We start from the raw sequence: 24,837 nt of genomic DNA, 5'->3' as shown, positions 1-24,837 counted from the left end.
CCGCAATTCAGTGTCTCTTCGCTTATTCACTGCTTGTGCTTCTTGTTCTTCTATTTTTAGCACAATGCTTTACTAACTATAGTTATAGTAACGAAACAGTCTTACCTAATATGACAGGTTGTTGCACTTTTAGCGACTATTTAATTATTTGTTTGACCCATCCACTTAAATAGGATAACAACTAAAAATATGGAAGTAAGTTTCCCATCTAAAATAGTAAGTTAACCTTAATAGATTAGTAATTTTTATACCTCAAAAGGTAAATTGGAATAAAGATTAAACTTACTTTTTAAATAAATAAATTACTACTTTATATCTCAAACTTATTTTTTAAAGAGTAAGTTTAGTTCAAGTAACAATAAGTTTTTATATATAAATGGTAATTCTTACTAATAACATAGTAAATTTGATTAATGATCAAAACTTACTGATTTTTGGAATACATGTACAATTTTACATTAAAAAATTATCTCAAACTAATATTAGGAAGTTTAATTAAAATAATAATAAGATGTTTTATTAATGATTAAAACTTAGTATCTTAGTTAGTAAGTACTCGTAATATACCTATTTAATAAATGATTATAGGTATAATTTAAAATTTTTCTGTATTTATATATTTTAAATACTATGAAAAGTAGTTTCACTTTTCAGATAATCTTGTAAAATATGTGTCAAGAATTTTAGCCTGCGGTGCCCATCCATCCACCACCACACCTCTGTCTTTCACCCTCTCGAGAAACCCTTCTGGTAGAGCTTCTTCAAGGGCAATGGCATGTCCACGGGGAATCTGACTACCCATACGAAGTTAGCAAATGTTTTCAAACCAGGACCGGACCGACCGGTCCGACCGGTTCGACCGCAACCCGGCCATGTGTCCGGTCCGATTTATTACTTGTGTTGACTTGGTTCAAAAATCGGTCAAACCCGTAAAAAATCGTTCAAACCGTTAAATCTGAATCGAACCGTGAACCGCGATTTTTTAATTTTAGGCAAAATTGATTGAATTTTGACCGAAATTATCTAAACCTATTCTTTAGTTCACTTTTCAATCTTCATTCGGTCTTCTACTCTTCTTCCTTTGCTTCGCCGCCGCTTCGCCCTTTTGTTTTTCAGCCAACAATCTTCCTCCGTAGCCTGCCCCTGCTTCACCTTCACGGCTTCACCACCACCTTCAGTTGCTGATCAGAAGCAAGATGATGGTTTTGATGAGTTTGATCCTCGTAGCTCATTTTCAGGTAAGATCTGGTTTCACCTTCACGGCTTCACCACCACCCTCTTATTTAGTTTAATTTCACAAAAGATCTGGTTTGTCCTCAAATTAGAAAAGGTATTTTTTTTGGTTTGTCCTCAAATTAGATAAGCTGATCAGTTTGTCCTGCAATTTTTTTTTCACTCGTTAATTGGCTTTGTTGTCTGGCTTGAAGATTGTAGCAAAGGTGAATCAGTGGGTTAATCTATTATCTTATTGTGGAGACTGAATCAGTGGGTTTTTTTTTTATCTTATTGCTGGCTTGAAGGCTCGTTAGTTGGCTTTGTTGCACGTTGCAGTGATGAGCTCGTTGGCTGTTGCAGTGTTTCTCTCTTTGTTGTCTAAAAATTGGTAGTAGCATTTTCGTTCTTTTGGTCCATTAGGAGATTGCAGAGGGATTCAATTGAATGAGGCAGTAAAAGAATTTGGAATAAGAAAGAACAGAACTAAGAGCTGCCAATCTCATATGATTGATTCTTTAACTGAAACTATGAAAGGCACTCTTCAAGAAAGAACCAAGTAGATGCTAGTTGGCTATGTTTGACCTTTCGCAATCATTTGTTTCATTAAGAATATTTCCACTTGGATGCAAACGCAGAATGATGCAATAGCATAATCCTCCACATGCCACCGCATCTCACCTAGTTTTAACATGCATGGACAAAGAAATATCTGACTTACCTATGATTGAGCAATTTACATAATTCTTAATTAGCCATTAGGCCTCCATGTACTAAGCTGCTGTCTACCTGGCTGTTTGTTTTTGTTCTTGTTTCTTTGGGTATTAACTCTACCTTGAATTTTGCTAATAGTTCTTGGTATTTACCTGTAATTTACTTATGATTCAACATGAAGGGAATTTCTGGTCTCGGATTTTAGGTAGAAGTTTGAGAAGAAAGAAAATGTTAACCATTATTAACACTAGGTGTATATTTTAGTTTTGGTAATTATTACAAGACTAGGATTATTTTCTGTGCATAGGTATGTGTGTGTATATGTGTATATATATATAATTTATTTATTTATTGAACCGGAGTTGAACCGGTCCGACCGGTTGAACCTCGACCCTTTTACTTCACCGGTTCATTTAACGGTCCGAGTTTTAAAACATTCTTAGCATTACTCAGCTCCAGCCCGTATGCCATCTCTTCCCTTTCTTCCTCGGACAGAAAGTATTCGCTCCCGAAACAAACATAAACCACTGATGATTCCTCTCTACCATTCAGAAATTCAATGATATGGGAACTGTTTTCCGTCTCCTCCTCCATCTTGGTACCATCATGTTTTAGTTCAATAAGAGGACCGACAGCTAAAACCTTCTTCCCACGAGAGGAAGATAAGTGATCAATATATTTCCCCTGAATCTCTCTGCAGGCTTTCAGCAAAACAATGTCAGAAGATACTTCAAAGCCCTTAGTCATAGATAGCACAACTTCTTCGGGAACGTTTTTTTTTAATTCTTGGAGAAATGCTGCCATCTTCTTTATTTCATAATCCCGGAGAAAAATTGCAGGAAAAGGGTAAGTCCCATCGATATCGGAGTATCCTTTATTGTTGATATCGTAAAAGTAATACCAGGACCAGAAAACTGCTCCACCGCCTAAGAAAAGAACAGCTGGGATATGAAACATTGAGGCCAGCTCCGAGGCCCATGCTTGGAACATGTCGTAGATTAGCAAATCTGGCTGCAAAATGTTTAGGATGTTTTGGAAGTTGGTCCTTCCCATGTAAAACGCAACATGGAGGGTTGGATTCAGATGGAGTGGGAGGTTTCTGGTTGTGTGATAGTGTGGAGGGAGTTCAGGGAAGTGTGGCAAATCAAGTTGCACTAATTCTATTGAATGATCGGAGAAGTACTCGTCCAAGTTTCTGTCTTTCTTGATGAAACTCAGATTGATCTCAGTGGAACAAAAGTAGATCTGGAAGTTGTTTTTGGCAAGCCTCTTGGATAGTTCTAAGAAGGGAGACATGTGGCCATGAGCTAGCCATGGGAACATCAAAACTCTGAATCTACGAGTATTAGATTCGTCGTTTGATGTCTGCTCCATTGGCGATTTGATTGAATCTCTGGAATCCTATGGTTTTCTTTGTTAGGAGAATGGAAGCATTCCTTATATAATAATAAAAAGTCTCAATTTTGGATCCATTGGACGTATAATGAAGTGGAATATTTGTGGTTGATGAGCTCAAGGTGCGAATATTAGAGTTTGACTAATGATTTTAGGAACGAATAGACAAATTAAGAGAAAAATAGCATCAGTGAATAAACTACAAAATAGTTATATTTTAAGGGAATTTACTGCAATTAGTCCTTACGGGTTTCAATGTTTCTTTGAAGTTTTCGTTACGTAATGTTAAAGTTGACTAATAATTTATGAGGTAAAGTGATAAGAAAAATAAAGTTAGGAGATAAAGTGCAAACTAGTTAAATCTTAGGAAGGGTTTTCATAATTAATCTAAATTTTAAGGGCTAAACATGCATTTTCATTTGAATTAACAAATTCCTAGGGGTGAAATGACTAAAATACAACGTTAAGGGAAAAGGTGATGCTTGCCCTAAATATTAAGAGGGTAAAGTGAGAGTGACCTTTGCCAAACAATTACACATTTCGAAAACTTTCGCCAAAGTTGTACTCGTGTGGTAGAGCTTTACACAGAATCCTCCCATCCATCGCTCTCAACGAAGATACAGTTTGACAAGCTGAAGACATGAATATGATGGCATGGATCAAATCTGCAGATCATGTTGCAGTGAGACCATTCACTACATTATCGCAATAATCCAAGTTTGGTGGCAACTTTCATGCCCACTGGCGGGTCGGTGAACAAATGAAATGTACATTTCGTAAAGGTGCAATGTCTCTATACGTGAACAAGACTCAAGGGGATGGTTGCTTCTCAAGTTTCAACGACTCATTAATCGTAAGAGGCACACCTTCACCTACCACAGTTCACGCCTTCACCCTACCATAATTACCCAGTCCCAAGAAACATGAACACTAAATTAATAATAATGTTTGTTTGTCAATGTAAAATCTTTCGTCAGACAAATATTTTCATGCAATGATTTCCATTAAAATAATTGGGCATTTTCAGAAAAATTTTTTGTGTTTGTTAAAATTTTTTTAATATATCCTCTTAAATAGTCTGTGTAATCAATCCACTACCCCGAAAAAAAAAAAAAGGAAAAAAAAGTTTGTCCAATCTAGTAGTTGGTCACATCGTATTGTCCTGTCATTTCTCCCTTCTTTCAACACCACACATGTTGAATGCGTACTCCTCACATTATTTCTTTGCTTCACCAAACCCTCCTCACAATTTTCTAATAATTCATGAAATAAAGAAAATTTAATGAAAAATTTATAAAGAAAAAAGGAGAAAATTACATCCCTTTTCTTTTCTTACGAATTTGTCTCTGCTAATGCTACTGGAGTAGTCCACGTCTTCATTTTCCCTTGCCTCATAGGACACCTCGCATTCTGCTTATTATTTCTTCAAAAATTCAATAAATGTATGTGTTCTTGCTTTTCTTTGTTCATTGGTGCGGGTAAGGATGATGCTGTCCTTACTAAAGTTGATAAACCTTTTAACGAAAATCACCTAAAATACATTGGCTGAGAATTCCAGTTAAGGGCAAAAAAAAAAAAAAATGAAATTTAGCCTTATTTGGATTGAAAGCATAATAGACGTGTATTCATTAAAAGTTGTGTCAGCTAATCAATTCCATTCAATCTCAAATTTACCTGATCTAAAACACTAATTGCCTGGTGTGCAACATGCAATGCTGCCCATCTCACCATACTTATCATTATTGTTATCACTTTAGTTTTTCATACATTGTCTTCACCCTATCACTATCATCATTACACAAATATATGAAAAAGATTATTTATACTTACCCAAATCATTTTTTTTTATTTTACCGACTATCATTTTGTCTTACATACATTATATCAAGCCACAAAAAGTGTTACGATATTAATCTAATTTTTTGGTTCGACTAAACATCTATCCAATCACACTTTTATTTAAAGTCAAATGACATCTTTCCCTCTTACGGATCATCCATATTTTTTTCCTTGGTTTACAACAATGTTTTTAAACTCGGACCGGTCAGTGAACCGGAGAGGTGGCCGGTTCGCGGTTCGACAAGTCCGACCAGTCCAACCGGCCGGTTCAAATGTTCACTTTTTTTTTTTTTTTTGTGTGTTAAGTGCTAAGCATGTTTCATTCTACACTTGAACTTTACCAACATAACTTAATTTAAGTTATGATAATAATAAATTTTCTAAAAGTTATACATAAAATATGGAATGATAAATATAATTAAAATATCATAATTCACCATAAGTTTTCATAAATTCATTATAAACATAAATAGATACAATCCAAATGCTCACCAATTATCACAAATAAAAACACAAAAAATAAATAAATTAAATATTGAAATTCTTTTACAACCCTTAAAAAAATCCATAAAAGAGTTCAAGTTAAGACAAACTATTTGAATAGCAAACTTTTATCAGTGGTATGATAAGCAACCATACCACCTTCACAATTTCATCAACTTAAGCTGAAAAAGTTAAAATTTTATTATAAAAATATAAATCTAATTGCTCAAACTAAAAAAAACTAAAAATTTTTGAAAAACAAATATACAGTTAAACACATAAAAAATTAATTGCTACTAAACGTTACTAATTAACATGTTATATTAAATTGAATGATCCTATACCATTAATTATTTTAAATTCAATTATCAATAGCTTCGATTATGTGCCAACTACCATATTTTTGACCAGCCCAATGTTATTATTTGTAATTCCTACCCAATTCCTACACGGATGTGCACTACTTTTGCAAAAATTTCATCCTTAATTAATCGAATAAAAATAAAACAAAAATGAGGGAAACATATGAAAATTGAGGGGAAAAAGAAGAAAATGCAAAAAATCAACTAAAGATAATAATATAGAAAAAAAAACCTTGAAAAGAAAAAAAATTAAACTTACTAAGATGTTGGAAAACAAGAAAAGTTGAAATTTTCAACTTGTTTACAATTTGCTAAAGATAATAACCTGATAATAATGGTAAAGACTTGAGAAAATCTTGTTGTGGATAATTGGGTTAAAAATGGTTAAGAAGAAAAAATTGAAAAAAAAAATAAGAGAAGAATTTGATGTTTTAATATATTTTTTAGTCAAGTAGAATTCTCAACAAACTTAACTATAGTCTAGCGGTGAGATTGTCATATCCAAACTTGGAGACCCATGTTCGAATCTTAGCTACACCATTCTTGATATTTTGTTGAAGAATTTAAAAAATCGCCGGTTCATGGTTCTTAACGGTTCGCACGGTTCGTCCGGGTTTCAACGGTTCTCCATGAACTTCCGGCTTTAGCATTAGACCGGACCGGTGACATGGCCGGTTCGCGGTCCAACCGGTCGAACCGCCCGGTCCGGTCCGGTTCTGAAAACATTGGTTTACAATTAGGCAGCACCAAATTAATAAATATTTTTTATTTTAACTAATTGTCACAGCTTTTATGATTGTATTGCAAGTCATTTAATTTTTTTTCTCAGCCTCATTTGTTTACGCTCAATTGGTTTACAAATCTCCCACTTTAGTATTAAACTTGTCCTAGTACTTTGGATGTCCCCTTCCATCTGCTAATGCACCAAACCATTTTGTGACTCCTATACATGTACAACATTAATCTGAACTAGCATTTTGCCTTTGCCTTGGCATACTTTATTTTTTTAATTTATAATGAATTTGAGCAAGCATGAACCATTTAGATAAAAAATTAACGATGATCTTACAAGTTCATTCATATTAATTTTACAAGATTGATGTAATAAAATACTTAACTGTCATACTAATTTTTAAAAACTTATTTACAACTTCTTTAACTATTATACTAATTTTTAAAAACTTCTTTACATACTTTTACTATAATATAAAGATATTCACCATATATTATAACGCATATAAAAAAATCAACAGATATTCTACTTTTTTGTATGTGGATATTTTTTAGATGATCAAAATTTTTATAATAACCATAATCTAGCTACATATTCCACTCAATTAAGAACGAAAGATTTTGCAATTTATTTTCTACATCAACAAATATTCAATTTCAAGCAATATTGATAAATTTATGAGTTACTAGTTAAAACTTTTTTTAACAGTAAGTTTATCCATATGCTAGAAATGATACAAATTGGCGAAGTAGTTTTGTTGTCTCTTTTCTATATGCTAGAAATGATAAAGAGGACAGGAGAGCCTTATGGAGTGAGCTATGTAGGCTTCTGAATATAATACATGATTATGTGACGGGATTTTTATATCAATACAAGTTTATTTCCGAATTTTACCTGTTGGACTGCAAGTATACAGATCACTTAGTAGTTTTGGGCAAATATCAGGTCGATTCCACAAGGAGCAATTTAAACAAGTACTAGACCCTTATTTTCTCTATTATTGAGACTTATGATAAATCTGAGCAAGAAGATTATAATGCTATTATCTACAAATTTGGTTTAATAAATGCTAAATGCAAATGGAGAACTTTCACTCAAAATTGAATCTAGGGATGTAAATTCCACTTATGGCATAACCAACACAAATGAATAGATTTACCTCTTGTTACAATCCTTGTTTAACCAGGGATTCATTTCCAATATTACCAGATATCATTCTCATGATGAAATGGTCTAGAGTAGTCCAGTTTTCCCTATTTTCATGGTGAAATATTAGTTTTACACTGTTTTCCTTCATGAAATGCTAAATAATCCACTTAAGTGTACCTCTATTTTCATGAACATACAACTTAAACTCTACTTATGTGTTTCCAATGTTACTACCAATTCTCATTGAATAATAACAACTATAAACATGCTATTGGTAATCAAACAATAACAAGTAATTACAACTGCACAAATAGACAAGTTAATACAAGATACAACAAGTGTAAATCACATTCAATTCATATCATTTAGCCATAGGTTTCATTTACTCCCTAGATAAAGAAATTTAGCTATTCATAAATGATATAATAATCAAACTCACAAGTTTATTAATGCAAAACATCATAAAGTACAAGTACAAGAAAGATAAAGAAAAGCTTAGCCAATTAATGGTGAAACTCTCAAATTTCCGCTATGTCTTGTACAAGATGATCACTATGTCTTGTATAAGATGATTACAAGTGAAGTCTCCCAGTGCTTCTTCAAAAACTTCTAGCTAGAGAGAAACTTGTTACAAGAAGAAAAACTCCCTCTGTATCTTTCCTTAGCTTCCCCTTGTGTCTCTGCATAAAAGGTGGTAGAAAGGCATTTTTTTCTCCTTCATGATTCCAACAACTCAGATTTTGTAAGGAAAGTCAAAAGAAATGTTGTTTTGACTTGTCAATAACTCATTTTATTTTCCTTTTTGTTGCAGAAGCATTTGTCACCAAATTCTCTCACTCAAGATAACTGGAAAGTTGTGTAAAAAGTGAGAAAAACGGCTGTGCCACTTGCAGAAGAGAGAGGCAGATCCAAGTCCTGGATCCGAGGGGTACAATATGATCCAAGTTCGGATCAAGGATGATCCAAGGCCTTTCTCACATGGATCCGAGCTCGGATCAGCAGACCTCGGATCCATTACTCCAGAAGTACAGACGAGGGATTGGATTGCTCTTGTTGCACACGGATCCGATCATTTTCCAGATTTTCACTTCATTCCTTTTTCTTTGTTTTTGCTCCTAGTATCCTTGTACTTTTATCCTCCATATGATCCTTACATTTTCTTTATCTCGTGCATGAATTCCATATATCAATCATTCACAATTTCACAAAATTAACACGTTAATCCACTCATTTATCAAGTTTTGAATACTTAAACAAAATTTAAACAATTATCACCAAAAAAGTTCAAATATGGCTTTAATCTTCTCAAAACCTACTAAAAATTCATGCCAAACTTGTACAAAATGCATGTTAAATATTCACTTATCAAATTCCCCCACACTTGAATCATTGCTTGTCCTCAAGCAATTCACACATAACTTACTATAATGATTCAAGATATAAAACAATATACGTACTTTTGTCAAAATCTAGAAACCAATCATTATGTCATTTCTCAGATTACACTAAATACTCATAATATCAAGTTAAAGAAAGATAATTATATCTTAATTTTAACAATTTCAACTCAATTTCTCATCCTATCCTAATTTCACAAATAAGTAAATCATATAATCAATCTTATGGCCTTTCTCATCACATAACCATAAAAATTTTCACATCTTAAAAGGGATTTATTCACACTTCATTTTATTTAAATAGTGAAAATGCATTTTTACGTGAAAATCGACACTTTTAAGTGAAAATCCCCGATTACTCAACATTTCACTTATTTAAATTGCTATGCTTACTCTTAATTCAAGTACCTTTTTACATTAATTCCGACATTTATAGATGCCAACCCTCGGTTACTTAGTACATGAATCATTAGAGTAGAAATAACAATAATAATTTTTTTTGATATAACAATCTCAATATTCCCTCTGAGCATAATTAGAGGATGAAACTGGCCTCGTTTTGACTATATCAATCACTTGCTTATAAAATTAAGTAAAAGTGAGAAATATCATTAAACATGTAAAATTCTAAGCATAATTTTTCTTATTTAACCGAATATACTTTCTAAAATGTAAAAATCCTAATTGCATAATAACTAATTCCAAGCCAAATGAGGACTAAACCTTTCCAAAATACATATAACATTTTATCCAATGGAAGAATTAGGCACTTAAAATTGAACATTTTGGCCATTATTTGAAAAAATGCAATAAAATATTGAAAAATATTTTAGAAAGATTTTGACATAGTTTCCCCATATAAATGAACAAAACTCCCTGCCAACAGCCTCAATTTCAAGAAAATTAACCTCATGACAATATTTCCAAATATGATTCCAATATTTCTAAGCCATAAATAACTAAGCACAATCACCCCATAAGATAAAGTAATCCCTCCCCCACACTTAAAATTCACAATGTCCTCATTGTGGAGGAAGGTAAAAGAAACTAGTACTCCCCTAGAAAGAAGTGGTGATGCACTTTGAAGCCACGAACCCCACGAACATCCAAATTTTGTTCAAAATGAAACAAGGGATACGAGGAAACATAAGTAGCATAAGATTATTTAAATAAAAAGAAGACTTCAAGGTTTAAATTCAACATAATAAAAGAAGAATAAAGAAACAAAAGATTGCAAAATATCTTCATGGTTGCTTAGAGGTAGGATCCACGATCTCTTTAGCTCCTTGAGGATCATGAGATGTTTCAATATGTCCCTCTTCATGGTGATGAGTCAGAGTAGGTGAATGTCGGATATTGAAATGATCCTCCATCGCCCGAAGACGGTAATCATGCCTGTCTAATTGCTCCGTCATCCGTCGCTCCGTTTGATCGATGCGCTCCATGACCCTCGTCTCCATACAACAGATGGCATTGAGTATTTCCTGCCATTTGATCTCGGAGGAGGTGGTGGTGTTGGAGTGGGAGGAGGTAGAGCCTGTTGTGCCTCCATTTTTTGAACTGCCGGTTCCTGCTAAGTGTGAGGTGGGGGCTAAGTAGAGGTTGATGCTTCTCCTATATCACGAACCAAAGAGGCTCCAAAGTCCGTAGGGATACCCAAGGATTTGAGTACTGAGGCATTAACTTCCTCGGCGGCCCTAGTAACAATGGCTCGCTCGGCTCCAAGAGGAACCTTGAGTTGCTCAAAAATAAGGGAAAGAAGGCGAGGGAACCTAAAACAGGTCTCGCTGGCTCTCATGTGGGCTGTGGTCCGCATGTAGCTGATAATAATACTGGCCAGAGGGATACCAGTGAGCTGCTGACCCACACCATGCATCATCTTGTCCAAGAAATAAAGGTCGCTATTTCAGAGCTCCCCTTTTCCACCCCTCTTCGGCACGACATTAAAGGCAAAAAGATAGAATATCAAGTAGTACCTAGGATCGTAGGAGTCGGCATATACGGTGAGCTTTTTCGAATTTCCTCGCTCACGGTACTGACCCTTAAGACGTGCCGTAGCTTCTCCCACTTGCCATGGATCACATGCTTTGAATTCCTTGGTTAATTTCACATCTTCTCCTTCGTCCATGATTTTGGCACTTCGGGCGATTCGATCCCGAGTGAGAGCCACTCTCTTGCCTCGAACCCAAGAGACGATAAGGTCCCACTATGGCTCTGTTTGTCTTCCACATTGGTGTAGAACTCCCGGACCAAATTGGGGCAATAATGCTTCGGTAATTTCAATATATTTTTTCACCCCAATCGTCCAAATGCTGTGGAGACTCGATAGTGGTCATCCACTTCTGGTGCCAAATGTTTCTCAATTATAATCTCCTTGTCTAAGCCTGCTTCGTACCACTGTTGATTCTCGAGCGAGGTGAAACGAGTGGTGTCATAATCTGAAATTGGCTTCTCATGGCTCGTAGATGCTCTCTTACGCCGTGAGCATGGCGGCGACTGTGGTGAAGGAGATTTTTCCACTGGTGACTCCTCAGGTATTGAAGGAATTCACTCTTCATTTGAAGAAGGTGAAGGAGTGCAAACACGAGCCCGTCTTATGTGAGCCATGGTACCTATATCAAAAACAAGATCAAATGCACATTAGAAGAATTCTAAATCCCTTGAAAATACACGACCAACAATGTTAAAAAGTGATTTGGGAAAATTTCGACAGAGTTTCCTCTTGAAAAAGGACAAAACTCCCTACCAACAATCACAATTACAAGCAAATAATCTTCTTAAAACTTTCTCAAATCCACTTTTAACATTTAGAATGCATAGTTCCAAAAGAATATTACTACGCACATAATAAATCCAAACACTTAAAGAGTTAAAGCCATTTATAAGAATGGAATAACATCTCAAAGTAAAATGGACTATTAAGGACAATGTGCTATAAATGTAAGCCTTAGCATCATTTTAAAACAACATTACTCTATGCATTAGCAAAACATCCTCAATTGGAACAATTTTCAATATATAGTAAAATCATCTAAGAATTACACACCACTCGACTATACTGAATACACATTATCATCAAATTGCATAAAACATTAGTTCTAAATCTTAGAAACAGGTGCAAATTATCCCAAAGAAGCCAAAAATTTGAAACAAAAGGTTCAATGTGCTTTAACTTAATAATTGAGAAAATTTTTACAAAAATTCACCATGTTAACCAATTTCTCAATTCTAAGCATAAAAGTGGTTCTAATGATATATATTGGCACAATGTAGCACAATCATAACAAGAATTTGCAACATATATGCATTACCCAAACACATAGAAAAACAACAAAAATCAAGAACTAAGAAATGTAAAACATGAAGGAAAGCTGAAAATTCTTACCTCAAGTGCGTAGGATGATGCTAGAGGATGATAATGTTGCAAAAATAAGGAAGAAAACAGTCCAAGTTCACCCCGAAATGGAAGAATTTCAGTGCGGCCTAATTTCTATTTTGAAGATCAAAACCCCCCAAATTGGTGTTTTTGATATGAAATTGTTGAGGGTTTATGATCATAAGATATTGGGAAATGTTTTTGAGATGAAAGATTGGAAGATTAACGGATGAAATGGAAGATGGAAGGAAGGAAGGTAGGGTTTCGGTGAGGAAGAAGAGAAGAAAGCTGGAAAATGGCAGAACCGAGGCTATATCCGCGAACCGATCCGAGCTCAGATCATTTTGATCAGGGCTCGGATCCGATGGCCTCGGATCTGCCTAGCCAAAAGAACAGACGAGCCCTCGGATCCGACTGGGTTTGGTCGGATCCGAGCTCGGATATGTTCGTTTCTGCATTAATTGCAGAAACTGTAATTTTTTCAATTTCTACTCCTTTTTTCGGCAAATTCCAAATTACACTTATGATGAACTTTTTAGCACTTTCAACACCCCACGCAAGTGTGATATACTCTAAATACTAAATCCAACCTCTTAAAACACATCAAACACATCTAAATTGCAAATCGAAGGGTAAGGTTCTTTGATCATTTTGGCACCTTTACACTAAGATAGTACTTTTAGGCATAAAATGCACATCAAATGAGTTAATGAGCATATACAAACATGTTATCATCGAAACTCACTTGAATATCATGAAAGTTCAACATTGGATATATGAACAAGAAATTTAGACATTTAAAACAAAATTCAATATTTAAACTTCCCTCTTTAACTATCGTTCTTCAAGTGCACTTCCAGGATAAACATTGAAACTCTGGTATCCCCCTACAAACCAATAAAATACTTATTAATAGAAAGCCAAATCAAACCAAAACACAAGAAATACTTGAAAAACACACAATTATGATATTAATATTGGGTTGCCTCCCAACAAGCGCTTTGTTTAAAGTCGTTAAACTCGACTTTCCTCAATATCCTTTAATTTTCAAATGTGTTTCCTGAGTAAATCACTCCTTTAGGAACCCTCTCTCCGGCCAAATAAGACTTCAATATTTGACCGTTCGCCTTGAATGGGACACCATTTTCCCCTTTTATTTTCGCTGCTCCATAAGAAAATGTGCGAACCACTTCAAATGGTCCGAATCATCGAGACTTAAGCTTTCCAGGGAACAATTTAAGCGTTGAATTAAACAATAACGCCTTTTGCCCTTCTTCAAAATGCTTAGGAAGATGTGTTTATCATGCCAGAATTTCATTTTTTCTTTGTAAATCTTGGCATTCTCATACAAGGTTAACCGTGATTCCTCCAATTCGCTTAGCTCGAACATTCTCTTTTCACCTGCAGATTTAAAATCAAAATTAATAGCTTTAATAGCCCAATACGCTTTATGTTCTATTTCTATAGGTAAATGACACGTTTTTTCATAAATAAATTTATATGGAGACATTTTCAACAGCGTTTTAAATGCCGTTCTATAAGTTCACAAAGCATCTTCGAGCTTGTTTGACCAATCCTTTTTCGAACGATTGACATTTTTCTCTAGGATGATTTTAATCTCCCGGTTGGCCAACTCTGCTTGGCCATTAGCTTGAGAATGATAGGGAAGTGACTTTTTATACCTACATCCATATTTAAGCAACAAAATATGTTGGACTGCAAATATACAGGTCACTTAGTAGTTTTGGGCAAATATCAGGTTGATTCCACAAGGAGCAATTTAAACAAGTACTAGGCCCTTATTTTCTCTATTATTTAGACTTACGATAAATTTGAGCAAGAAGATTATAATGCTATTGTCTACAAATCTGGTTTAATAAATGCTAAATGCAAATGGAGAACTTTCACTCAAAATTGAATCTAGGGATGTAAATTCCACTTATGGCATAAACAACACAAATGAATAGATTTACCTCTTGTTACAATCCTTGTTTAATCAAGGATTCATTTCCAATATTACCATATATCATTCTTATGATGAAATGGCCTAGAATAGTCTAGTTTTCCCCATTTTCATGGTAAAATACTAGTTCTACTCTGTTTTCCTTCATGAAATGCTAAATAATCCACTTAAGTGTACCTCTATTTTCATGAACATACAACTTAAACTCTACTTATGTGTCTCCAATGTTATTACCAATTCTCATTGAATAATAACAACTATAAACATGCTATTGGTGATCAAACAATAACAAGTAATTACAACTGAACAAATAGACAAGTTAATACAAAATACAACAAGTGTAAATCACATTCAATTCATATCATTTACCCATAGGTTTCATTTACTCCCTAGATAAAGAAATTTAACTACTTATGAATGATATAACAATCAAATTCACAAGTTTATTAATGCAAAACATCATAAAGTACAAGTACAAGAAAGATAAAGAAAAGCTTAGTCAATTAATGGTGAAGCCCTCAAATTTCTGCTATGTCTTATACAAGATAATTACAAGTGAAGTCTCCCAGTGCTTCTTCAAGAACTTCTAGCTAGAAAGAAACTTGTTACAAGAAGAAAAACTCCCTCCGTATCTTTCCTTAGCTTCCCCTTGTGTCTTTGCATAAAAGGTGGTAGAAAGACACTTTTTTCTCCTTCATGATTCCAACAACTCATATTTTGTAAAGAAAGACAAAAGAAATGTTGTCTTGACTTGTCAATAACTCATTTTGTTTTTCCTTTTGTAGCAGAAGTATGTGCCACCGAATTCTCTTACCCAAGATAGCTGGAAAATTGTGTAAAAAGTGAGAAAAATGGCTGTACTACTTGCAAAAGAGAGAGGCAGATTCGAGCCCTGGATCCGAGGGGTGTAATATGATCCGACCTCGAATCAAGGATGATCCGAGGCCTTTCTCACAAGGATCCGAGCTCGGATCAACAGACCTCGGATCCATTACTTCAGAAGTACAGACGAGGGCTCGGATTGATCTTGTTGCACACGGCTCGGATCCGTGTGATCATTTTCCAGATTTTCACTTCATTCATTTTTCTTCGTTTTTGCTCCTAGTGTCCTCGTACTTTTATCCTCTAGATGATACTTACATTTTTTTTTCATCTCGTGCATGAATTCCATATATCAATCCTTCGCAATTTCACAGAATTAACACGTTAATCCACTCATTTTTCAAGTTTTGAGCACTTAAACAATATTTAAGCAATTATCACCAAAAGAGTTCAAATATGGCTTTAATCTTCTCAAAACCTACAAAAAATTCATGCCAAACTTGTACAAAATGCACGTTAAATATTCACTTATGATTATGCTTGGATTCTAATGGGAGACTTCAATATAATTTGTTATGATTATGATAAATCTGGTAATGTGGAAAGAAAACAGGTTGCAATATCTGAATTTGAAGATTGCTTGCAACAAATTGATGTTGATGATTTGCCATTCAAAGGCTATTTGCTTACCTGGTGCAATGGAAGGTTTGGCAAAGATCAGCTCTATTGCAAACTTGACAGGATATTATGTAATGAGAAATAAATGCAATTATTTCCTCATCAAGAAGCTGAGTTTTTGGATCCTGGAGTATCGGATCATTGTGCTGGATTACTTACTATTAAGAAAGATTTTAATTTTGGACCTAAGCCTTTCAAATTTCATGGATTTTTGATGTCTCACAATGATTTCCCTTAGCTACTTCATAAGGCATGGTCTACTGAATTTCAAGGTGACCCTATGAGGAATTTCTGTTTGAAGCTGAAAGAGGTGAAGACAGCATTAAAAGAGTTAAATAAGAAAGAATTCTGGGATATCTCTATCAAAACTATCCATGCACAAGAGGCTCCATACTCTGCTCAAAGGCAACTACAACAGGCTCCTAGACATACACTTGCAATCTATTGAGAAGAAATGTCTATCAGCTTATACTTCTCTTTTAATTGACGAGGAACAATTTTTCAAGAATAAGGCCCATACTGATTGGCTACTCTCAAGGGATAAGAGTACAAAATTTTTTCATAGAAAGATGAAAATGCATCAAAGGAGGAATAGTATTTTATCCTTTCAGAATAGTAGTGGACATAAAGTGGAGGATTATGAGGAGGTCAAGAGGATCGCAGTGAATTTCTTTCAAGACTTGTTTTCTGAACAAGGGACCTTTATTAAAGCACATAGTGCCAGATTGCGTCAGTTTATTGTAGACAAAATAAGCAATTACCACGCTAATGAGCTCTAAAAAAAAGTCTTTGACAGTGAAGTACAGTCAATGTTATTCTCTGTGAAGCAAGGTAAGGCTCCAGGACCTAATGATTTTCCTGTAGAATTTTTGTAAACAAAATAGAGAGTTGTGCAAACTGACTTTATCAGAGTTGTTAAATACTATTTTAGTGATAGCAAATTTTATCCTCCACTGAATAGTACAGTCATTTCCCTGGTTCCAAAAGTGCCTAACCCATCAACTATGAAAGAATATAGGCCTATATCTTGTTGTAATATAGTTTACAAGGTCTTCTCCAAAATCTTAACTGAAAGAATGAAGAAAGTGTTGTCAAAATTGATATGTAATCTCCAAAATGCCTTCCTAAAAGGTAGAGTGATCTCAGATAATATACTTTTGATGCATGACATTGTAAATGGGTACCACAGGGCTACTAGACAAGCTAAATATGCTGTAAAAATTGACTTGGTTAAGGCCTACGACACTATTAGATCGGATTTCTTATTCACTATTATGAAATGTATGAATTTTCCTAAGAAGTACATTTGTTGGGTTAAGAAAGGAGTGTGTTCAACTAGATTTTCACAGAACATGAATGGAAGTTTAGTTAGGTATAGGGGTGCGTTCAAGTCGAGTTGAGTTCGAGTAGTTAAAATAACTAAGCTCGAGATCGAGCTCTATCTCGTCGGGCTTTTAGAATTCGAGCTCGAGCTTGAACTCGATGTCAATTTACGTTACTCGAATTCGAGTTTAATTAAATCTAATCAATTTAAATCAAGCTCAATCAAGCCTAATCAAGCTCACGTAATAAAAATTAATATTTTACATACAATTTTAAATAAAGATATTATTGACATTTCACAAGAATAAAAATTAAAATATATATTATAAAAAACTCAATTAGACTCGTCGAGTCTTCGAGTGCAAAATATTGAAGCTTGAACTTGACTCGCTGTTTCTATCAAGCAGCTTGAGCTTGAGCTTGAGCTTGAACTCGGTCAAAATGAGCTTGAGCCGAGCTGCAGACCGAGTAGCTTGCGAGCTCGACTCAAGCTACTCGGTCCAGTATCAGCCCTAGTTGGTTATATTCCCAGTTCTAGAGGATTAAGACAAGGTGATCCCATCTCGCCATATCTCTTTTTTCTTGCAATGAAAATTTTCTCTCTTTTGTTTGATGAAGCTATTGAAGGACTTGACTTTCAATTTCATCCAAAATGCCAATCACTTGGAATATCTTACCTTATTTTTGCTGATGATTTATTCCTTTTTTCTGATACAAACCTTGGTTCTTTTAATATCATGAAATCTGTTCTTAAGGAATTCTCTAATCTATCAGGACTATCCCCTAATTTGCACAAGAGTGAGATCTTTCTATCAGGCGTTAATGAAGAGCAGGATCTAGAACTATGTAAGATCCTAGGAATCAAGAGAGGTTATCTACCTGTCAAATATTTGTGTGTGTCTTTGATAAGTACCAAACTATTCTTCAAGGATTGCTCTCCAATCATTGAGAAGATAAAGACGAATATAGAAGGGTGGAGTAATAAACTATTGACTTATGTTAGTCGATTGCAATTGGTGAAGTCAGCGTTGCTTAGTATTCAACTCTATTGGAGTAGCATCTATTACCACGAGCTGTCATTAAGAGGATTGAAGCTATGCTTACTGCATTCTTATGGAAAGGTGTAAATTCTATCAAGAATGGGATCAAAGTATGTTGGAAGGAAACGAGCAAACCTATTAAACAAGAAAAGCTAGGATTACCTTATTTGACAAATTGGAATAAGGCTTTATTGTTTAAGCATATCTAGCACAAAAGCACTTAAAAAGGATTCTCTTTGGATTGCTTGGGTTCACACTGTGATACTCAAAAATAAATGTTTCTAGTCTATTTTATTGCCTCAATCTTGTTCTTGGGTTTGGCGTAAACTCCTTTAGATCAGACCTATTATACAGCCTTTTTATTGTCTCAGTGATAAAAAATAGAGAAAATACTTATCTCCGGTATGATAATTGGCACCATAGAGGGCCATTGTTGACAGCTTATGGACCCAATAAGATATGACAATTTGGAAGTACGCTATAGGCTAAGGTTTCTTCTATCATTGAAAATGGAGAGTGGAAGATCTCCATTGGTAGGAGGAGAATAGCTGAAGTAGATGATCCTGCACAATTTCTTCCAGTGCAATTTCTTCCTTCTGGACAATCATTAAGCGAGGGAATGTCAGATATAGTGAAATGGCTACCCAGTAAATCAAGTTTGTTCTTTGTCAAATCTGCAAATGAAGTGTTGAATCATTTCGCTGTTGACGTCTATTGGCATCATCTTGTGTGGTTTAAAAAATATATCCCAAAACATTCATTGATCTCGTAGTTGTTGTGCAAGAATAGATTAAGCACAAAGGACATGTAGGTTAAATGGGGCATTATGACTGAAATGAAATGTGTACTATGTTGTACTGGAAATGAATCTTGTAATCATCTATTTTTTCAATGTGAGTATGCAGGTTATATTTGGTCAAGAATACAGCAATACTACTTGCAATATTGAGGGATTTATGAATGGAGTACTGAAGTTGAATGGCTCAGTTGTCATTGGAAAAAAAGAAAGCTTTATACATACAATAAAGAAGGTGGCACTAGGAGCAGCTATATATTATATATGAAAGAGAAATTATAGGGTGTTCTAATATAAAGCCTTTGATGCAGAAGCTATTGTACGCAAAATGCTAAAAGAGATTCGCTGCTATGCGGCAGAATGGAGGAATGTATCGAGCACAAGAGACAACTGGTTATTTTGTCTTAGTTGGGATTTTTCCCAAGAGATTTTCCTTAAATTTTGATAGCATATTCGGAATTTAGTTCATTGTAGTAGTACTATTGTATAGCTTAATTGGTTGTAGTAGTACTTTTGTGTAGCAAATGCCTCTAGTCTTGTGTACATTCGTGTTTTATTCAATAAAATCCCTTTCTACATAAAAAAAAAGTTAATCCCTATGGATAAAAAAATATATGAAGTTATCATATTGTTAGAAGAGAGAGGAACCATAAGAACAAATAACTCAAACTTATCTTAAAAGATAAAGTTGTTAGACTCTAGAAAAACTATAACTAAAACTAATTAGAAATGAGTCAGATACAAATATAGGTAAAACTCAAGTATCTAAATAACCGGATAATTCCCCATTAATTCTTTGCAATTAGGTAAAACACCAAAGAGAGAGAATATGGGTAATTGAAATTACAAAATTCATTATATATATATATATATATATATATATATATATATATTATGTATTGATTAGGTGCAATCGATTCCACACTTATTATATAACAGTAGAGTTTTGGTAAAAGTAAATCTAGTCCCCAATATGATAGGCATTTTTTCTTTGGCGTACATCGTCCTCACATAATAACATTAGAGTGAATAAACTTCACACAATCCATACCATAAAATATTAATGAGTAAAAAAAACAGAAGTCGTAAACAATTGAGATACATGGGATTCCTTGGATTCACTATTCTTGCGACTAGTTCTTGCTGCATAAACTCTTGAGCTTCTCTACTGCTTCATGCAACTGCCCTTCACCTTCTTCCCTCAACTTGTGACTCAATTCCTTAGCTTTTTGTTTCACCGATTCTCCCATCTCTATCTTCTCTACAACCACCTCTTTTATGACTTTAGCAACATTTTCCCTCTTGATCCGCCCATCTTCATCCCTCAAAATCTCAATGCCAACACCAATCTCCACCGCAAGTCTAGCTTGGAAAGGCTGATCATAAAGCATGGGCAAGGCTAACAACCCCATAATATATGCTTTCCATAAAAGAACTCCATCCACAATGACTCACAAAACCACCAGTGCTTGGATGCTCAAGAATTTTAGCCTGCGGTGTCCATCCATCCACCACCACACCTCTCTCTTTCACCCTCTCGAGAAACCCTTCTGGTAGAGCTTCTTCAAGGGCAATGGCATGTCCCACGGGGAATCTGACTACCCATATGAAGTTAGCATTACTCAGCTTCAGCCCGTATGCCATCTCTTCCCTTTCTTCCTCGGACAAAAAGTATTCGCTCCCGAAACAAACATAAACCACTGATGATTCCTCTCTACCATTCAGAAATTCAATGATTTGGGAACTGTTTTCCGTCTCCTCCTTCATCTTGGTATCATCATGTTTTAGTTCAATAAGAGGACCAACAGCTACAATCTTCTTCCCACGAGAGGAAGATAAGTGATCAATGTATTTCCCGTCAATCTCTCTGCAGGCTTTCAGCAAAACAATGTCAGAAGATACTTCAAAGCTCTTAGTTTTGGATAGCACAACTTCTTCGGGAACTTTTTTTTTTTATTCTTGGAGAAATGCTGCCATCTTCTTTATTTCATAATCCCGGAGAAAAATTGCAGGAAAAGGGTAAGTCCCAACGATACCGGAGTATCCTTTATTGATGATATCGTAAAAGTACGACCAAGACCAGAAAACTGCTCCACCGCCTAAGAAAAGAACAGATGGGATATGAAACAGTGAAGCCAGCTCCGAGGCCCATGCTTGGAACATGCCGTATATTAGCAAATCTGGCTGCAAAATATTTAGGATGTTTTGGAAGTTGGTCTTTCCCATGTAAAACGCAACATGGAGGGTTGGATTCAGATGGGGTGGGAGGTTTTTTGTTGTGTAATAGTGTGGAGGGAGATCAGGGAAGTGTGGCAAATCAAGTAGATCTGAAAGTTGTTTTGGGCAAGTCTCTTGGATAGTTCTAAGAAGGGAGATATGTGGCCATGAGCTAGCCATGTGAACATCAAAACTCCGAATCTACGAGTATTAGATTCGTTTGATGTCTTCTCCATTGGCGATTGAATCTTGGGAATCCTCCGATTTTCTTTGCTAGGAGAACGGATGCATTCCTAATATAATATTAAAAAATCTCAATTTTGGATCCATTGGACGGATAAATGAAGTGGAATATTTGTGGTTGATGAGCTCAAGGTGCGAATCCAATGAAGCTGAATCGTAATAATTAGTTAGTCTCTGACTCCTTGGAGGACAAAAAGACTAATTATGGCTGGGCAATAAACTAAAGGGAAAATTTTAGCAACCTCCCCAAGGTTTTTATTAATTTCACTAGACTCCCTTAAAGTTTGCAAAATCACACAAACCTCCCTAAGGTTAAGGTTTTGGTAACAAAATCAGTTCAATTAGAAAATGTAATATTAAAAAAGTATTTTAAGGAGAGAGATGAAATTATTATTCCATAAATACCCTTTATGCATGTATATAAGTTGTATTAACAAAAGAATAAAAATAATTAAAAATTAGAAACAATTAACAAACACATTTCACTACTCAAAAAGTTCATATTCAATAAATTAGACAACACAAATAAGCAACAAACTACACTAATGATTATAAGATTATGCAAAACAAATTAGTTATATTTTTTTGATATGATGTTTGTTGTGATTCTTGTGATCTTGAATAGAAAAAATTTTCGAATTTTGCCTTTCTTTTCTGTCTTTTCTCCTTTACTTCCACAAAATTATTTTACAACTGTCATAGTTTTAAAAGTTTAAAAAAAAAATCTTCATGAACAACCTTCTTTTGCTCTGTATTTTCCTCTTCAACCAAAACCCTTTTTTCACATTATGTACAACTGATTTCTGATCATTTCAAATTCTATCAATCACATTATGGTATAATCTGTCACGAAACTATTTATAATTCCTTGGTTTAGTCATGAATCAACTTTTATTTAGCCAAAATGGTCATTCAAGTGACTAAAACAACTTCTTGTTATAAAAATAAAAGTGTATATTTTCATTATTCGAGTGAGCAAAATAAAGTTTTATCAGTTGAGTGACAAAAAATGCACTATTTTGTTAGTTGAATGACAATTTTAACTAAATAAAAAGTTTAGTGATCAAGCTACGGAATTCTAAATAGCTGAATTACTGTTTTTGCCATTTTCTCTTTCAGTTATGGAGTTGCTGCTTTGACATCAAAGTTGCATTGGCATTAAGCAGCCTAACAAACCGTCTAGTTTGGACCAGCTACAAAGCTGTTTTATTAGCGGAATGTGTCATTAAAGACATGATTTCTATGACGTGTGTTTCCACGGACAAGATCTATAGATACTTTGCATTGTGATGAAGTTTTAAATTATGTTTGTTGTTTTATTTGCACTATCCTAACAAGGAGTCTAATATTGTTACCATTGTGGCAAGCCCTTTCTCAACAAAGAAAGTTAGTGTCACACTATGAGAATAACTACAAGATAAAGAAATTCAAGCAAGATCACCATTTTGATGGGTTGTAGGTTTTTCAAGGCTGGAGGAAACGACCTAAATAATGGTATCCAGAATTCTTTGCTGGGAAATGACCTAGTATGATCCTTTTGCTAGTAATGGTATCCAGAATTTTTACTGAATTTGGCCTACTAAATTGTTTGGATAGAGTAATATTTGAAATATTATTTGAAATAATTACTGTAGCACTTTTTGTGATGTGATATATGTGAGATAAAAAGTAATTAAAAATAGAAAAAGATGGATTGAAAAATGTGTTTATGATGCAGATAAAATATTATTTGATATAAATTTGCAATCCAAACACACATGTTTACCTGTACATTCTGACGAATAGTCTTCAAATGTACCAATGATACTTCACAGGGACTTCCACGGTTGACTTGCAACTTGCATTATTCGATCAATACGATTAGCAGTTGCAGAAGTGTAGCTTGGTTTTGGCAAACCATAAAATTTACCGCCGACACTACAACAAAAATGACCTTTAACGGCATTTAAAAGTGTCAGTAAAAATAATTTAAACTGACACTTTACTTTTCCTCACACCTCGGACAAGTGTTGTCCCTTCCAATGCGGGGATAGGTTCATACTATTCAAGGTGTTAGGAAAACTATGCTATTATAGCATCTCATCTGCCAACAAAAATCCATTTTCTTAACAATGGAAAGTATCAGAATATTGTTGAAGTTGTTGAGCTATGCTGACACTTTTAACTGCCCGGAGTTTTTTTTTTTTTTTTTTTTTTAAATAAAGAAGCAACCTGATTGTGCTTTCTGCTAGATACCCAAAGGACTTGTAAAATTATCCCAAATAATAGAATATTGTCGTAATTTAAAAGCAAAAGCAAAAGCTAATGCTCAAATATTATTTATTGAACTAAAAGTCAGTAACAAGTACTAACATAGCTAATCGAAACTGGGTTACAGAGATTGGCACATAACAAGTACTATTATAGCACCCATAAACTGGGTTACAAAGATTGGCACATAACAAGTACTATTATAGCATCCATAAACTGGGTTACAGAGATTGGCACATAACTCTGAGGAATGACATGACCAGCTGCTGCAATTGGTGAACAATCACGTATTGCATTGCCTTGTGGCATGAGCCTAAAGACGAGAGATGTCCTGCAGGGCAAAGTGTACTGATCAGTTGAGAAATTTCTTCAACTTATGACATTCTTGGGCAACTATCAAATTACACTTAAGCACCAATATCTACCTTCCGCCACTAGAACAATGTGAAACCGCAGGCCTCAAACCAGCTGTAGCATGGATGAGAGCCTTGCCTGTGAGAAATAAAAGGTCCCTAAGAACAAAGCCACTATCAGCCAGGTACCAGCGGCCATTGGGGTCACAAACCTGGAAATAATAGGAAAGAACTGGTGGATAATTAATCAAGAAAAACAAAGTGTTGAAGCATTACAATTCCAAAAATGATCTAGTTGAAATGTAGAAAAAATGTATAAGCAGTTAAAAAGGAATCCAGGAAATTAGTATATATTGTTGCAACCTACCTACTAATCATTAAAAAAAAAAGTCCAAATATAGGTTACAACACCTGAAGTCCAGGAGCATATGAGGAAATTAGCGTCAACAGCCCCTTCTCTACTTCACTATTTCGACTCAGCTTTCCACCTCC

General features: G+C 34.7%; 1 long non-coding RNA gene and 1 pseudogene across 1 annotated transcript; one reads left to right on the top strand and one right to left on the bottom strand.

Annotated features, from left to right (window-relative positions):
- Positions 1-601: 601 nt before the first annotated feature.
- LOC113713272 (uncharacterized) lies at positions 602-9,054 on the top strand. The gene is made up of 2 exons (XR_011822487.1): positions 602-1,238; positions 8,699-9,054. It is a non-coding gene; the product is annotated as an uncharacterized lncRNA (long non-coding RNA).
- An 11,254-nt stretch (positions 9,055-20,308) lies between these two features.
- On the bottom strand, positions 20,309-21,734 carry LOC113713711 (UDP-glucosyltransferase 29-like; annotated as a pseudogene).
- Between the last annotated feature and the right edge of the window lie 3,103 nt (positions 21,735-24,837).

This window comes from Coffea arabica, chromosome 10c (genome assembly GCF_036785885.1).
Source record: "Coffea arabica cultivar ET-39 chromosome 10c, Coffea Arabica ET-39 HiFi, whole genome shotgun sequence".
Lineage (NCBI taxonomy): Eukaryota > Viridiplantae > Streptophyta > Magnoliopsida > Gentianales > Rubiaceae > Coffea > Coffea arabica.
Note: the sequence above shows the minus strand (reverse complement) of the source record. Positions and strands in the feature narration are given on the sequence as shown.